The sequence below is a fragment of the Gorilla gorilla genome, chromosome 21 (assembly GCF_029281585.2).
Source record: "Gorilla gorilla gorilla isolate KB3781 chromosome 21, NHGRI_mGorGor1-v2.1_pri, whole genome shotgun sequence".
Taxonomy (NCBI): domain Eukaryota; kingdom Metazoa; phylum Chordata; class Mammalia; order Primates; family Hominidae; genus Gorilla; species Gorilla gorilla.
Window position 1 is genome coordinate 41384684 of NC_073245.2, and position 12517 is coordinate 41397200.

Genomic DNA, 12517 nt, shown 5'->3' on the forward strand with positions numbered 1-12517 from the left:
AAACGGGATTTCTGCATCTAACGCTAGACAGAAGAATTCTCAGTAACATCTTTGGGCTGCGTGTGTTCAACTCACAGAGTTGAACCTTCCTTTAGACAGAGCAGATTTGAAACCCTCTTTTTGTGGAATTTGCAAGTGGAGATTTCTAGCGCTTTGGGGCCAACGGTGGAAAAGGAAATATCTTCGTATAAAAACTAGAGAGAATCATTCTCAGCAACCTCTTTGTGATGTGTGCGTTCCACTCACAGAGTTTAACCTTTCTTTTCATAGAGCAGTTTGGAAACCTTCTGTTTGAAAAGTCTGTAAGTGGATATTTGGACATCTTTGAGGATTTCGTTGGAAACGGGATTTCCGCATATAACGCTAGACAGGAGAATTTTCAGTAACTTCTTTGGGCTGCGTGTGTTCAACTCACAGAGTTGAACCTTCCTTTAGACAGAGCAGATTTGAAACCCTCTTTTTGTGGAATTTGGAAGTGGACATTTCAAGCGCTTTGGGGCCAACGGTAGGAAAGGAAATATCTTCGTATAAAAACTAGAGAGAATCATTCTCAGCAACCACTTTGGGATGTGTGCATTCCACTCACAGAGTTTAACCTTTCCTTTCATAGAGCAGTTTGGAAGCACTCTGTTTGTAATGTCTGCAAGTGGATATTTTGACCTCTTTGAGGATTTCATTGGAAACGGAATTTCTGCATATAACGAAAGACAGAAGAATTCTCAGTGACTTCTTTGAGCTGCATGTGTTCAACTCACAGAGCTGAACCTTCCTTTAGACAGAGCAGATTTGATACCGTGTTTTTGGGGAATTTGCAAGTGGAGATTTCTAGCACTATGGGGCCAACGGTAGAAAAGGAAATATCTTTGTTTAAAAACTAGAGAGAATCGTTCTCAGCAACCACTTTGGGATGTGTGCGCTCCACTCACAGAGTTTAACCTTTGTTTTCATAGAGCAGTTTGGAAACACTCTGTTTGTAAAGTCTGTAAATGGATATTTGGACGTCTTTGTGGATTTCATTGGAAACGGCATTTCTGTATGTAATGTTAGACAGAAGAATTCTCAGTAACTTCTTCGGGCTGCGTGTGTTCAACTCACAGAGTTGGACCTTCCTTTAGACAGAGCACATTGGAAACCCTCTTTTTGTGTTATTTGCAAGTGGAGATTTCAAGCGCTTTGGGGCCAACAGTAGGAAAGGAAATATTTTCGTATAAAAACTAGAGAGAATCATTCTCAGCAACCACTTGGTGAAGTGAGCGTTCCACTCACAGAGTTTAACCTTTCTTTTCATAGAGCAGCTTGGAAACACTCTGTTTGTAAAATCTGCAAATGGATATTTGGTGCTCTTTGAGGATTTCATTGGATATGGGATTTCTTCATATAACGCTAGACAGAAGAATTCTCAGTAACTTCTTTGGGCTGTGTGTGTTCAACTCACAGAGTTGAACCTTCCTTTAGACAGAGGAGATTTGAAACCCTCTTTTTATGGAATTTGCAAGTGGAGATTTCACGCGCTTTTGGGCTAACGGTTGAAAAGGAAATATCTTCGTATAAAAACTAGAGAGAATCATTCTCAGCAACCACTTGGTGAAGTGAGCATTCCACTCACAGAGTTTAACCTTTCTTTTCATAGAACAGTTTGGAAATACTCTGTTTGCAAAGTCTGTAAGTGGATATTTGGACGTCTTTGAGGATTTCGTAGAAAACGGGATTTCTGCATCTAACGCTAGACAGAAGAATTCTCAGTAACTCCTTTGGGCTGCGTGTGTTCAACTCACAGAGTTGAACCTTCCTTTATACAGAGCACATTTGAAACCCTCTTTTTGTGCAATTTGCAAGTGGAGATTTGAAGCGATTTGGGGCCAATGGAAGAAAAGGAAATATCTTCGTATAAAAACTAGAGAGAATCATTCTCAGCAACCACTTTCCGATGTGTGCGTTCCACTCACGGAGTTTAACCTTACTTTTCATAGAGCAGTTTGGAAACACTCTGTTTGTAAACTCTGCAAGTGGATATTTGGACCTCTTTGAGGATTTCGTTGGAAACGGGATTTCTGCATCTAACGCTAGACAGAAGAATTCTCAGTAACATCTTTGGGCTGCGTGTGTTCAACTCACAGAGTTGAACCTTCCTTTAGACAGAGCAGATTTGAAACCCTCTTTTTGTGGAATTTGCAAGTGGAGATTTCTAGCGCTTTGGGGCCAACGGTGGAAAAGGAAATATCTTCGTATAAAAACTAGAGAGAATCATTCTCAGCAACCTCTTCATGATGTGTGCGTTCCACTCACAGAGTTTAACCTTTCTTTTCATAGAGCAGTTTGGAAACCTTCTGTTTGAAAAGTCTGTAAGTGGATATTTGGACATCTTTGAGGATTTTGTTGGAAACGGGATTTCCGCATATAACGCTAGACAGAAGAATTCTCAGTAACTTCTTTGGGCTGCGTGTGTTCAACTCACAGAGTTGAACCTTCCTTTAGACAGAGCAGATTTGAAACCCTCTTTTTGTGGAATTTGGAAGTGGACATTTCAAGCGCTTTGGGGCCAACGGTAGGAAAGGAAATATCTTCGTATAAAAACTAGAGAGAATCATTCTCAGCAACCACTTTGGGATGTGTGCATTCCACTCACAGAGTTTAACCTTTCCTTTCATAGAGCAGTTTGGAAGCACTCTGTTTGTAATGTCTGCAAGTGGATATTTTGACCTCTTTGAGGATTTCACTGGAAACGGAATTTCTGCATATAACGAAAGACAGAAGAATTCTCAGTGACTTCTTTGAGCTGCATGTGTTCAACTCACAGAGCTGAACCTTCCTTTAGACAGAGCAGATTTGATACCGTGTTTTTGGGGAATTTGCAAGTGGAGATTTCTAGCACTATGGGGCCAACGGTAGAAAAGGAAATATCTTTGTTTAAAAACTAGAGAGAATCGTTCTCAGCAACCACTTTGGGATGTGTGCGCTCCACTCACAGAGTTTAACCTTTCTTTTCATAGAGCAGTTTTTAAACACTCTGTTTGTAAAGTCTGTAAATGGATATTTGGACGTCTTTGAGGATTTCATTGGAAACGGCATTTCTGTATGTAATGTTAGACAGAAGAATTCTCAGTAACTTCTTCGGGCTGCGTGTGTTCAACTCACAGAGTTGGACCTTCCTTTAGACAGAGCACATTGGAAACCCTCTTTTTGTGTTATTTGCAAGTGGAGATTTCAAGCGCTTTGGGGCCAACTGTAGAAAAGGAAATATCTTCGTATAAAAACTAGAGAGAATAATTTTCAGCAACCACTTTGGGATGTGTCCGTTTCACTCAGAGAGTTTAACCTTTCTTTACATAGATCAGTTTGGAAACACTCTGTTTGTGAAGTCTGCAAGTGGATATTTGGACCTCTTTGTGGATTTCGTTGGAAACGGGATTTCTGCATATATCGCTAGACAGAAGAATTCTCAGTAACTTCTTTGGGCTGCGCGTGTTCAACTCACAGAGTTGAACCTTCCTTTAGACAGAGCAGATTTGAATCCCTCTTTTTGTGGAATTTCGAAGTGGACATTTAAAGCGCTTTGGGGCCAACGGTAGGAAAGGAAATATTTTCGTATAAAAACTAGAGAGAATCATTCTCAGCAACCACTTGGTGAAGTGAGCGTTCCACTCACAGAGTTTAACCTTTCTTTTCATAGAGCAGCTTGGAAACACTCTGTTTGTAAAATCTGCAAAAGGATATTTGGTCCTCTTTGAGGATTTCATTGGATATGGGATTTCTTCATATAACGCTAGACAGAAGAATTCTCAGTAACTTCTTTGGGCTGCGTGTGTTCAACTCACAGAGTTGAACCTTCCTTTAGACAGAGGAGATTTGAAACCCTCTTTTTATGGAATTTGGAAGTGGAGATTTCACGCGCTTTTGGGCTAATGGTTGAAAAGGAAATATCTTCGTATAAAAACTAGAGAGAATCATTCTCAGCAACCACTTGGTGAAGTGAGCATTCCACTCACAGAGTTTAACCTTTCTTTTCATAGAACAGTTTGGAAATACTCTGTTTGCAAAGTCTGTAAGTGGATATTTGGACGTCTTTGAGGATTTCGTAGAAAACGGGATTTCTGCATCTAACGCTAGACAGAAGAATTCTCAGTAACTCCTTTGGGCTGCGTGTGTTCAACTCACAGAGTTGAACCTTCCTTTATACAGAGCACATTTGAAACCCTCTTTTTGTGCAATTTGCAAGTGGAGATTTGAAGCGATTTGGGGCCAATGGAAGAAAAGGAAATATCTTCGTATAAAAACTAGAGAGAATCATTCTCAGCAACCACTTTCCGATGTGTGCGTTCCACTCACGGAGTTTAACCTTACTTTTCATAGAGCAGTTTGGAAACACTCTGTTTGTAAACTCTGCAAGTGGATATTTGGACCTCTTTGAGGATTTCGTTGGAAACGGGATTTCTGCATCTAACGCTAGACAGAAGAATTCTCAGTAACATCTTTGGGCTGCGTGTGTTCAACTCACAGAGTTGAACCTTCCTTTAGACAGAGCAGATTTGAAACCCTCTTTTTGTGGAATTTGCAAGTGGAGATTTCTAGCGCTTTGGGGCCAACGGTGGAAAAGGAAATATCTTCGTATAAAAACTACAGAGAATCATTCTCAGCAACCTCTTCATGATGTGTGCGTTCCACTCACAGAGTTTAACCTTTCTTTTCATAGAGCAGTTTGGAAACCTTCTGTTTGAAAAGTCTGTAAGTGGATATTTGGACATCTTTGAGGATTTCGTTGGAAACGGGATTTCCGCATATAACGCTAGACAGAAGAATTCTCAGTAACTTCTTTGGGCTGCGTGTGTTCAACTCACAGAGTTGAACCTTCCTTTAGACAGAGCAGATTTGAAACCCTCTTTTTGTGGAATTTGGAAGTGGACATTTCAAGCGCTTTGGGGCCAACGGTAGGAAAGGAAATATCTTCGTATAAAAACTAGAGAGAATCATTCTCAGCAACCACTTTGGGATGTGTGCATTCCACTCACAGAGTTTAACCTTTCCTTTCATAGAGCAGTTTGGAAGCACTCTGTTTGTAATGTCTGCAAGTGGATATTTTGACCTCTTTGAGGATTTCACTGGAAACGGAATTTCTGCATATAACGAAAGACAGAAGAATTCTCAGTGACTTCTTTGAGCTGCATGTGTTCAACTCACAGAGCTGAACCTTCCTTTAGACAGAGCAGATTTGATACCGTGTTTTTGGGGAATTTGCAAGTGGAGATTTCTAGCACTATGGGGCCAACGGTAGAAAAGGAAATATCTTTGTTTAAAAACTAGAGAGAATCGTTCTCAGCAACCACTTTGGGATGTGTGCGCTCCACTCACAGAGTTTAACCTTTCTTTTCATAGAGCAGTTTTTAAACACTCTGTTTGTAAAGTCTGTAAATGGATATTTGGACGTCTTTGAGGATTTCATTGGAAACGGCATTTCTGTATGTAATGTTAGACAGAAGAATTCTCAGTAACTTCTTCGGGCTGCGTGTGTTCAACTCACAGAGTTGGACCTTCCTTTAGACAGAGCACATTGGAAACCCTCTTTTTGTGTTATTTGCAAGTGGAGATTTCAAGCGCTTTGGGGCCAACTGTAGAAAAGGAAATATCTTCGTATAAAAACTAGAGAGAATAATTTTCAGCAACCACTTTGGGATGTGTCCGTTTCACTCAGAGAGTTTAACCTTTCTTTACATAGATCAGTTTGGAAACACTCTGTTTGTGAAGTCTGCAAGTGGATATTTGGACCTCTTTGTGGATTTCGTTGGAAACGGGATTTCTGCATATATCGCTAGACAGAAGAATTCTCAGTAACTTCTTTGGGCTGCGCGTGTTCAACTCACAGAGTTGAACCTTCCTTTAGACAGAGCAGATTTGAATCCCTCTTTTTGTGGAATTTCGAAGTGGACATTTAAAGCGCTTTGGGGCCAACGGTAGGAAAGGAAATATTTTCGTATAAAAACTAGAGAGAATCATTCTCAGCAACCACTTGGTGAAGTGAGCGTTCCACTCACAGAGTTTAACCTTCCTTTTCATAGAGCAGCTTGGAAACACTCTGTTTGTAAAATCTGCAAAAGGATATTTGGTCCTCTTTGAGGATTTCATTGGATATGGGATTTCTTCATATAACGCTAGACAGAAGAATTCTCAGTAACTTCTTTGGGCTGCGTGTGTTCAACTCACAGAGTTGAACCTTCCTTTAGACAGAGGAGATTTGAAACCCTCTTTTTATGGAATTTGGAAGTGGAGATTTCACGCGCTTTTGGGCTAATGGTTGAAAAGGAAATATCTTCGTATAAAAACTAGAGAGAATCATTCTCAGCAACCACTTGGTGAAGTGAGCATTCCACTCACAGAGTTTAACCTTTCTTTTCATAGAACAGTTTGGAAATACTCTGTTTGCAAAGTCTGTAAGTGGATATTTGGACGTCTTTGAGGATTTCGTAGAAAACGGGATTTCTGCATCTAACGCTAGACAGAAGAATTCTCAGTAACTCCTTTGGGCTGCGTGTGTTCAACTCACAGAGTTGAACCTTCCTTTATACAGAGCACATTTGAAACCCTCTTTTTGTGCAATTTGCAAGTGGAGATTTGAAGCGATTTGGGGCCAATGGAAGAAAAGGAAATATCTTCGTATAAAAACTAGAGAGAATCATTCTCAGCAACCACTTTCCGATGTGTGCGTTCCACTCACGGAGTTTAACCTTACTTTTCATAGAGCAGTTTGGAAGCACTCTGTTTGTAATGTCTGCAAGTGGATATTTTGACCTCTTTGAGGATTTCATTGGAAACGGAATTTCTGCATATAACGAAAGACAGAAGAATTCTCAGTGACTTCTTTGAGCTGCATGTGTTCAACTCACAGAGCTGAACCTTCCTTTAGACAGAGCAGATTTGATACCGTGTTTTTGGGGAATTTGCAAGTGGAGATTTCTAGCACTATGGGGACAACGGTAGAAAAGGAAATATCTTGGTTTAAAAACTAGAGAGAATCGTTCTCAGCAACCACTTTGGGATGTGTGCGCTCCACTCACAGAGTTTAACCTTTCTTTTCATAGAGCAGTTTGGAAACACTCTGTTTGTAAAGTCTGTAAATGGATATTTGGACGTCTTTGAGGATTTCATTGGAAACGGCATTTCTGTATGTAATGTTAGACAGAAGAATTCTCAGTAACTTCTTCGGGCTGCGTGTGTTCAACTCACAGAGTTGGACCTTCCTTTAGACAGAGCACATTGGAAACCCTCTTTTTGTGTTATTTGCAAGTGGAGATTTCAAGCGCTTTGGGGCCAACTGTAGAAAAGGAAATATCTTCGTATAAAAACTAGAGAGAATAATTTTCAGCAACCACTTTGGGATGTGTGCATTTCACTCAGAGAGTTTAACCTTTCTTTACATAGATCAGTTTGGAAACACTCTGTTTGTGAAGTCTGCAAGTGGATATTTGGACCTCTTTGTGGATTTCGTTGGAAACGGGATTTCTGCATATATCGCTAGACAGAATAATTCTCAGTAACTTCTTTGGGCTGCGCGTGTTCAACTCACAGAGTTGAACCTTCCTTTAGACAGAGCAGATTTGAATCCCTCTTTTTGTGGAATTTGCAAGTGGAGAATTCAAGCGCTTTCGGGCCAACGGTAGTAAAGGAAATATCTTCGTATAAAAACTAGAGAGAATCATTCTCAGCAACCTCTTCGTGATGTGTGCGTTCCACTCAAAGAGTTTAAACTTTCTTCTCATAGAGCAGTTTGGAAACCTTCTGTTTGTAAAGTCTGTAAGTGGATATTTGGACCTCTTTGAGGATTTCGTTGGAAACGGGATTTCCGCATATAACTCTAGACAGAAGAATTCTCAGTAACTTCTTTGAGCTGCGTGTGTTCAACTCACAGAGTTGAACCTTTCTTTAGACAGAGCAGATTTGAAACCCTCTTTTTGTGGAATTTCGAAGTGGACATTTAAAGCGCTTTGGGGCCAACGGTAGGAAAGGAAATATTTTCGTATAAAAACTAGAGAGAATCATTCTCAGCAACCACTTGGTGAAGTGAGCGTTCCACTCACAGAGTTTAACCTTTCTTTTCATAGAGCAGCTTGGAAACACTCTGTTTGTAAAATCTGCAAATGGATATTTGGTCCTCTTTGAGGATTTCATTGGATATGGGATTTCTTCATATAACGCTAGACAGAAGAATTCTCAGTAACTTCTTTGGGCTGCGTGTGTTCAACTCACAGAGTTGAACCTTCCTTTAGGCAGAGGAGATTTGAAACCCTCTTTTTATGGAATTTGCAAGTGGAGATTTCACGCGCTTTTGGGCTAACGGTTGAAAAGGAAATATCTTCGTATAAAAACTAGAGAGAATCATTCTCAGCAACCACTTGGTGAAGTGAGCATTCCACTCACAGAGTTTAACCTTTCTTTTCATAGAACAGTTTGGAAATACTCTGTTTGCAAAGTCTGTAAGTGGATATTTGGACGTCTTTGAGGATTTCGTAGAAAACGGGATTTCTGCATCTAACGCTAGACAGAAGAATTCTCAGTAACTCCTTTGGGCTGCGTGTGTTCAACTCACAGAGTTGAACCTTCCTTTATACAGAGCACATTTGAAACCCTCTTTTTGTGCAATTTGCAAGTGGAGATTTGAAGCGATTTGGGGCCAATGGAAGAAAAGGAAATATCTTCGTATAAAAACTAGAGAGAATCATTCTCAGCAACCACTTTCCGATGTGTGCGTTCCACTCACGGAGTTTAACCTTACTTTTCATAGAGCAGTTTGGAAACACTCTGTTTGTAAACTCTGCAAGTGGATATTTGGACCTCTTTGAGGATTTCGTTGGAAACGGGATTTCTGCATCTAACGCTAGACAGAAGAATTCTCAGTAACATCTTTGGGCTGCGTGTGTTCAACTCACAGAGTTGAACCTTCCTTTAGACAGAGCAGATTTGAAACCCTCTTTTTGTGGAATTTGCAAGTGGAGATTTCTAGCGCTTTGGGGCCAACGGTGGAAAAGGAAATATCTTCGTATAAAAACTAGAGAGAATCATTCTCAGCAACCTCTTCGTGATGTGTGCGTTCCACTCACAGAGTTTAACCTTTCTTTTCATAGAGCAGTTTGGAAACCTTCTGTTTGAAAAGTCTGTAAGTGGATATTTGGACATCTTTGAGGATTTCGTTGGAAACGGGATTTCCGCATATAACGCTAGACAGAAGAATTCTCAGTAACTTCTTTGGGCTGCGTGTGTTCAACTCACAGAGTTGAACCTTCCTTTAGACAGAGCAGATTTGAAACCCTCTTTTTGTGGAATTTGGAAGTGGACATTTCAAGCGCTTTGGGGCCAACGGTAGGAAAGGAAATATCTTCGTATAAAAACTAGAGAGAATCATTCTCAGCAACCACTTTGGGATGTGTGCATTCCACTCACAGAGTTTAACCTTTCCTTTCATAGAGCAGTTTGGAAGCACTCTGTTTGTAATGTCTGCAAGTGGATATTTTGACCTCTTTGAGGATTTCATTGGAAACGGAATTTCTGCATATAACGAAAGACAGAAGAATTCTCAGTGACTTCTTTGAGCTGCATGTGTTCAACTCACAGAGCTGAACCTTCCTTTAGACAGAGCAGATTTGATACCGTGTTTTTGGGGAATTTGCAAGTGGAGATTTCTAGCAATATGGGGCCAACGGTAGAAAAGGAAATATCTTGGTTTAAAAACTAGAGAGAATCGTTCTCAGCAACCACTTTGGGATGTGTGCGCTCCACTCACAGAGTTTAACCTTTCTTTTCATAGAGCAGTTTGGAAACACTCTGTTTGTAAAGTCTGTAAATGGATATTTGGACGTCTTTGAGGATTTCATTGGAAACGGCATTTCTGTATGTAATGTTAGACAGAAGAATTCTCAGTAACTTCTTCGGGCTGCGTGTGTTCAACTCACAGAGTTGGACCTTCCTTTAGACAGAGCACATTGGAAACCCTCTTTTTGTGTTATTTGCAAGTGGAGATTTCAAGCGCTTTGGGGCCAACTGTAGAAAAGGAAATACCTTCGTATAAAAACTAGAGAGAATAATTTTCAGCAACCACTTTGGGATGTGTGCGTTTCACTCAGAGAGTTTAACCTTTCTTTACATAGATCAGTTTGGAAACACTCTGTTTGTGAAGTCTGCAAGTGGATATTTGGACCTCTTTGTGGATTTCGTTGGAAACGGGATTTCTGCATATATCGCTAGACAGAATAATTCTCAGTAACTTCTTTGGGCTGCACGTGTTCAACTCACAGAGTTGAACCTTCCTTTAGACAGAGCAGATTTGAATCCCTCTTTTTGTGGAATTTGCAAGTGGAGAATTCAAGCGCTTTCGGGCCAACGGTAGTAAAGGAAATATCTTCGTATAAAAACTAGAGAGAATCATTCTCAGCAACCTCTTCGTGATGTGTGCGTTCCACTCAAAGAGTTTAACCTTTCTTCTCATAGAGCAGTTTGGAAACCTTCTGTTTGTAAAGTCTGTAAGTGGATATTTGGACCTCTTTGAGGATTTCGTTGGAAACGGGATTTCCGCATATAACTCTAGACAGAAGAATTCTCAGTAACTTCTTTGAGCTGCGTGTGTTCAACTCACAGAGTTGAACCTTCCTTTAGACAGAGCAGATTTGAAACCCTCTTTTTGTGGAATTTCGAAGTGGACATTTAAAGCGCTTTGGGGCCAACTGTAGAAAAGGAAATATCTTCGTATAAAAACTAGAGAGAATAATTTTCAGCAACCACTTTGGGATGTGTGCGTTTCACTCAGAGAGTTTAACCTTTCTTTACATAGATCAGTTTGGAAACACTCTGTTTGTGAAGTCTGCAAGTGGATATTTGGACTTCTTTGTGGATTTCGTTGGAAACGGGATTTCTGCATATATCGCTAGACAGAATAATTCTCAGTAACTTCTTTGGGCTGCGCGTGTTCAACTCACAGAGTTGAACCTTCCTTTAGACAGAGCAGATTTGAATCCCTCTTTTTGTGGAATTTGCAGGTGGAGAATTCAAGCGCTTTCGGGCCAACGGTAGTAAAGGAAATATCTTCGTATAAAAACTAGAGAGAATCATTCTCAGCAACCTCTTCGTGATGTGTGCGTTCCACTCAAAGAGTTTAACCTTTCTTCTCATAGAGCAGTTTGGAAACCTTCTGTTTGTAAAGTCTGTAAGTGGATATTTGGACCTCTTTGAGGATTTCGTTGGAAACGGGATTTCCGCATATAACTCTAGACAGAAGAATTCTCAGTAACTTCTTTGAGCTGCGTGTGTTCAACTCACAGAGTTGAACCTTCCTTTAGACAGAGCAGATTTGAAACCCTCTTTTTGTGGAATTTCGAAGTGGACATTTAAAGCGCTTTGGGGCCAACGGTAGGAAAGGAAATATCTTCGTATAAAAACTAGAGAGAATCATTCTCAGCAACCACTTGGTGAAGTGAGCGTTCCACTCACAGAGTTTAACCTTTCTTTTCATAGAGCAGCTTGGAAACACTCTGTTTGTAAAATCTGCAAATGGATATTTGGTCCTCTTTGAGGATTTCATTGGATATGGGATTTCTTCATATAACGCTAGACAGAAGAATTCTCAGTAACTTCTTTGGGCTGCATGTGTTCAACTCACAGAGTTGAACCTTCCTTTAGACAGAGGAGATTTGAAACCCTCTTTTTATGGAATTTGCAAGTGGAGATTTCACGCGCTTTTGGGCTAACGGTTGAAAAGGAAATATCTTCGTATAAAAACTAGAGAGAATCATTCTCAGCAACCACTTGGTGAAGTGAGCATTCCACTCACAGAGTTTAACCTTTCTTTTCATAGAACAGTTTGGAAATACTCTGTTTGCAAAGTCTGTAAGTGGATATTTGGACGTCTTTGAGGATTTCGTAGAAAACGGGATTTCTGCATCTAACGCTAGACAGAAGAATTCTCAGTAACTCCTTTGGGCTGCGTGTGTTCAACTCACAGAGTTGAACCTTCCTTTATACAGAGCACATTTGAAACCCTCTTTTTGTGCAATTTGCAAGTGGAGATTTGAAGCGATTTGGGGCCAATGGAAGAAAAGGAAATATCTTCGTATAAAAACTAGAGAGAATCATTCTCAGCAACCACTTTCCGATGTGTGCGTTCCACTCACGGAGTTTAACCTTACTTTTCATAGAGCAGTTTGGAAACACTCTGTTTGTAAACTCTGCAAGTGGATATTTAGACCTCTTTGAGGATTTCGTTGGAAACGGGATTTCTGCATCTAACGCTAGACAGAAGAATTCTCAGTAACATCTTTGGGCTGCGTGTGTTCAACTCACAGAGTTGAACCTTCCTTTAGACAGAGCAGATTTGAAACCCTCTTTTTGTGGAATTTGCAAGTGGAGATTTCTAGCACTTTGGGGCCAACGGTGGAAAAGGAAATTTCTTCGTATAAAAACTAGCGAGAATCATTCTCAGCAACCTCTTCGTGATGTGTGCGTTCCACTCACAGAGTTTAACCTTTCTTTTCATAGAGCAGTT